Source organism: Taudactylus pleione, unplaced genomic scaffold (genome assembly GCF_031769625.1).
Source record: "Taudactylus pleione unplaced genomic scaffold, aTauple2 ptg000209l, whole genome shotgun sequence".
Lineage (NCBI taxonomy): Eukaryota > Metazoa > Chordata > Amphibia > Anura > Myobatrachidae > Taudactylus > Taudactylus pleione.
This window is the reverse complement of record NW_028284611.1, coordinates 1,892,082-1,898,081: the sequence shown is the minus strand read 5'-3', so window position 1 is coordinate 1,898,081 and position 6,000 is coordinate 1,892,082.

The following is a 6,000-nucleotide window of genomic DNA, read 5'->3' as shown; positions in this document are numbered from 1 at the left end:
TGAGAAGGGCGAGTCCTACAGTAGCTCATATCTAACTTACAGTGTGATAATAAAGCTGTCTAGCACGTGCTCAGTGACATTCATTACTCTAGCATACAATGGGCCGTATTCAACTTGGAGCGAAAAGCCGTTTTCGGCGAAACTTTTTCGCCAATTAAATCATTTTCGCCGATTTCATTTATCCCCGTATTCAATTTCTCCAACTTTTTTGCTGGTGGGAAAATTTTGCGCCTTGTAACCAGCTGAAAAGTTTCGCCTATGAATACCCGGCGAAAGAAAAGTGCAGAATCGGGATTTTGGGGTGCAAAATTGCGGCAACCCCCCTAAAGCCTTTTTACACCCCCCTTGACACTAATTGCATCAAAAAATGCTAAAATAAACCACTAAAGACACCTCAAAAAAGCACCTTGAAAAAATGGTCGAAAAGAATCAAAGTGGGGGTTTTTTGGCGCTTTACTTTAGCAACTTTAAAATATGCTTGCATCCATTTTCATGTACCCAAATTTGATGGGACTACTTATTTTCCCCCCCAAAAATTGCTAAATGCTATTCTTCACCTCTGTCCCAAAGACGCTAAATAGCACTTATTGAGACCATTCAAAGACCATGAATACCTTCAGCAGGGCTAATCGGGGGTACCCATCGTGAACCACCCTGCCAGAGCATCTTTTGGGGAGTGTCAGGCTGATTTCCCCAAAAACTATACGACTTTTCGCCTGTTTGCGTTTCGCCGGGTCCAGTTTTCGCCGATTTGGAATTGAATATGGGGATACACGGGGAAGCGTGCGATACTTTTTCGCTGGCAAATCCTCCAATGACGGCGAAAAGTTCAGCCTCTGACTTTTCGCTTCAAATTGAATACGGGTCTTTATATGTAATATATGTACACTTGTCCCTGTATTACGGGAGCAGAAATATTTGATGTCATTGATTATTGAGAAACCTACAGATGGAAAACGTCCTATTTCGGTTTATGGCACAACCGGACGGCTATTACATTATAAACACTGTCACAGAGAAATATAGGTCTGACAGTCTTTATCATTCATATTAGCCTCTTATATTACACCCAAGGCTGAGAAAGGTAACCCTGGCCTCATCTTCCTCTTGTACTGACCCCGCCTGTAGCGTATTATTATAGCGTACTGTAGCGTATGTGAATGTGCGCCATCCCGAGCTGTACAAAAGGCTCCAGCTGTGCGCAAAGTGTAGCAGGGGGTAAGGGGGTGATCATATGTACCAATGTGTAGCTATCATATCATACAGCCGTGTTCCCCAAGGTTTAGGGCATGGTGGCGTCTGTGCTCCGCTTCTTTTGTTGGAGTCAAGTTGCAACCAGCCAATCACACAGTTCACAAGTGCCGGCAACCATTATCCCCGCCCAATGCACCTGCTGCTGACCGCCCACCCATATTGCGGCTTTCTCAGAAGTACAGGCGCCTGGCTGGCAGCCTCCATAGCTTTGCAATTACTTGAACAAGGCATTACTGTATTCATCGTACGTTACACTGCTGCCTCCTGCCCCCGTTCCCTTGCCAGGTGCAGCAGGGAGTAGGTTTCAGAATCACGCACTGCTGTAGGGACCAGTGGCATATCTATAATGGGTACAGGGTGTGGTCAGGGTGGGCCCAAGCCACCCACAATGCATCTTACCTAGCGGCTACCCCCGCCATGTTTCTGATGATGTCTTCTGAAACACACGTCTGATTCCTGTTGGTGGATAATCTAATACAGTCCTGGGCACAGACACTGAAGATGTCAGCTGTGATGAGTCTCACATTACACCCCCTTGGGTGTCCGGCTTCCAGCAGTTACATGCTTGTTCCAGTGGCCATGTCCCATATACAGTAGTTCATTAATTATTGCCCTCGTTATACTGATTTCTAAGTGCTTTCTTTATTTGTGACTATCCTGCAGAATTTACATTAACCAACCCCATTCCCTGCTCTGTCTTTACACATTATGCTGCTCCCACTATAACACTAGTTTGTACTTTGATGTAAGCTAGCGCTATAAAGAGGGAGGGCTGTATTTTTATCTGCTACTTTTGCTAGTCTGCACCTATCCTGGACCATAATCCTGCAACTCGTCGTACAAAGCTCTACATTTTCTATGGTTCCTTATACATAATATACATTACCCTGATATATCTGCTGTTACTGTACATTTACATGTAGATTGATTGGCATCGTAATTACACCACATGGTTGATAATTTGATGTTGAAGCATAGTGTACAAGCAGACATGAAAAAAGCCTGATGGCCATGGAAGAATTTACTTACTCCCCTTATAACTTACGGAATTTGTGCAAACAATTGAAATAAAAATGTATTTTATTTTTTTTAAATAAAATTTTCCTATGAGTATGAGGCACGGCTATGGGGACAGCTATGGCCAAACATATGCAATACATAGCATGATAAGAGCAATAAAAGGATAAAAGGGTCCAATGTGAGGAAAATGAAGTACAGCTAGAACCTCACACTTTGGTGTCACTTCGTTGATGACAGTTTTACAAAGAAGGTTTTGAAGAGTTCATAAAAAGACTGGACCCCAATGACAGGAAGCCTAGGCTAATGCAGGGCTTCCCAAACTTTTACACCTCAAGGCAGCCTTTGGGTCTCCATGATTTTTTCCAGGCACCCCAACCACAAAATTACCGAGCGGTCCCTTTTTTAAAGTACATGGGTCAAAATGACATAATTAGTATTTAGTTCAGGACAGAAATACTTATTAACTTGTTTGCAAAAATAATACACATCCAAGGAAAAAGAATGTATATATATTTTTTTCAATTATAATTCTTTCAACAATTTACAGCAGTCATTAACAGGAATAAGAAAAAAATAAAAACAATATGCACCAAAATGTGTGCTCCTCCATGTGTCTCTCATTGCAGCCCCCTCCTCCATGTGTCTCTCACTGCAGCCCCCTCCTCCATGTGTCTCTCACTGCAGCCCCCTCCTCCATGTGTCCTTTTACAGTCCCCTCCATATGTCTCTCATGCAAATCCCTCCTCCATGTACCTCCCTGTGCAGCCCCCTACATGTATCTCTCATGCAAACCCCCCCTCCATGTGTCTCCCTGTGCAGCCCCCTCCATGTCTCTCCCTGTGCAGCCCCCTCCATGTCTCTCCCTGTGCAGTCCCCTCCATGTGTCTCCAGTCTCTCATTGCAGCCACCTGTCGAAGTCAAATAATTGGTTATGATCGTTTATAATTATTGTCTGATGATCTAGTTGTTTAAAGAGTAAAATCAGATGCTACTCTGCGTTGGAAGCAAGCCGATGTGCACAAATGCGTATATCATTCAAGGTTTAGCCAAGTGTGTGAGAAGCAGGAGTATGTCTGTGACAAGTAATTAAAAATACACAAAGACACTGTGAGTGTTTGCATATATATTTAGAAGCTCCGCACACAGTATGTCTGTGGCAATTGAAATGTAACACAGACACTGATATGCTCAATTGAAGTGCTCTGAATGTAGAGTTAGAAACAATTGTCAGAAGTTTGACTATCGTTAGCAATTGTATGCCTTGTGTCCAATGCTGATGTGGTTAAGAAGAACTGACAATTGTATTCTAAATGAGCATAGGAAAGCCTTTGTTAAAGTTATCAGACTGCTTTCCAAGGCTTTCTCCACCTGTGAGCAGGTCAAACTTCATTTTATATGACCTTTTGTAATTAGACTAAGACGGATATAATATCTAAAATACCAGTTATTGGATATATATATATATATATAGATATATATATATAGATATATATGAAAATACAAGAGGTGGAAACAAGCGCCCAACAGTGTGATTTTGTTAAGAAATATGTGACAAGCACCACACAAATACATTGTGCGTACCGTATTGTCCTAATACATGGGCATGTAGTATGGGATCTTTAAGGAATCTCACTTCTGGTCCCTCGTGCAATTCAGTAGGACGATTGAGACCGATTGTCACCGGACCCAGTTAGTATATATGGGGAAAAGATGACACTCTCATGGTGTAATACTACACAAATTTTAATACACTCACACAAACATATATACAAAAACAATTACATTAAAAAAACGATTTCAAAGAACTTATCTGATATCTGACCGTCAGAAAGCATGGGCCACACTGTCAACGCGTTTTACCTCTGATGCTCATATGGCTGGGCTTCGTCAGGAGGATGATATGAGAGGATTTTCTCCCAACCTATATACCCTATTACCTAATTACATAATTAGTAGATGCCCAAAGGAGGCCGGATCGGATGTCCAGTGGGCGCCGCCATTTTGATGTTTACTGCGCATGCGTGGGACTGTTTCATTTACGCAAATAAGATGCAGACTTTTAGCAAATAAAGATGCTTGGTGTGGCCAAGTCGCGCGGGACCTTGGGTGCCAAGACGGTCTGTTTGGCGCGACTGGAGCCACAGCGTATGGGGTCACATCTGTACGTAGCTAAAGGTGAGTTTTTAAGGCTGAGCAGGAACTAATTCAGGGGCTGATTCACTAGCGTACGCAACTGCGCATGCAATAGTGATTACGCACGCAGTTCAGCTGCGATAGTATGCTAATCCATTGCCATCACTATTCCCTCGCAGCACTGCACAAGGACGCCCACTACACCTTACACACTTCCGTAATACTTAGCGGAATAGCGAACCATCGGTACAATCGAGTACCATCGCAGCCACACACACAGTTGCACAAGCCCTGACCTTACTCAGAAATTGCTAACAGCCACGCACGCTATGAGACCTCACACTGGGTACGTCATCGCAGTGGCTAATTTCTGCACGCCCCTGCATCGGCCGATTGCGTGATTAAACGCAGTTGCGTACGGCAGTGAATCAGCCCCTCAGTCCACAACAAGTGACTTCTGGAGACGGTGTAAAGCAGATCGCCATATGGTAGTAAATCTGTCTGCTGCGGCCGCCCCGGGCTTGCGCCCGCTTTGCGTGAGACTAGGAATCAGGCCCAGTAGGACAACAGAAATGCAGTGGTGCGGAGGGTATGCAGATTGTTGATGGTGACATACAGAACATTGACACCAGAATGCCGACACCTGGCAACTGTTGACATACAAAATGACTTTCGGGTTAGCGTTAGGATAAGGGTTTAAGTTTAGGGAAAGCATTACCTTAAAACCACATTGTTGACGTTCTGGCCATGTCGACATTTCATCAGGGTGCACATACATGTCAACATTTTCATCGTGGAGGTAATGGCCATGTTGACATTATGTATGTTGATCTAATTTACCGCACCCGTGCGCAGGGTGACGCCATTAGTAGTAATAACACAGAGAAGCGGTCAGTGACAGTGTGAGACCTGTACTAGGTCGCCCTCTGGTGGCGAGACATGGGGACATACACTTTAGAAGAGAATAAATGCAGTATGTCGTTATAAAGAGATGTGAGAGATAACACAAGAAAGTGAGAAGAGATAACAGATATTCTCATAGTTTATAGTATATAAAATATCTGTATTATATGATGCCAATATTGTAAACGTATAAAAAAATATGAGATATGGTAAGAACTTACCCTTGTTATCTCTATTTCTACGAAGTCCATAGGGTTCCACAGGATACCTTGGGGTATAGGCGATGGCGGCAGACATCCAGGCACCACAGAGTTAAATTTTCAGCCTCCCAGGATGCACTGGGGTCCCTCTCCTATACCCCGCCCCCGAGCCTCAGGCCACTCAGTTTCGTAACAAGCCATAGGCCGGAGCAGGAGCAAAAAAGAGAGAGAAGACAGTCTGGAACACACAAGAATCACATTCTCACCAGAAGGAGACGGAGAAACCGGTGACCAGATCAAAGCCCATCTGCAGTACAGGTGCGACAGGGCGGGAGTCCTGTGGAACCCTATGGACTTCGTAGAAATAGAGATGACAAGGGTAAGTTCTTACCATATCTCATATTTTCTATTCAGGGTCCATAGGGTATCCACAGGATACCTTGGGGATGTCCCAAAGCAGTATCCTTTAAGGGTGGGGACGCTCCTGTGC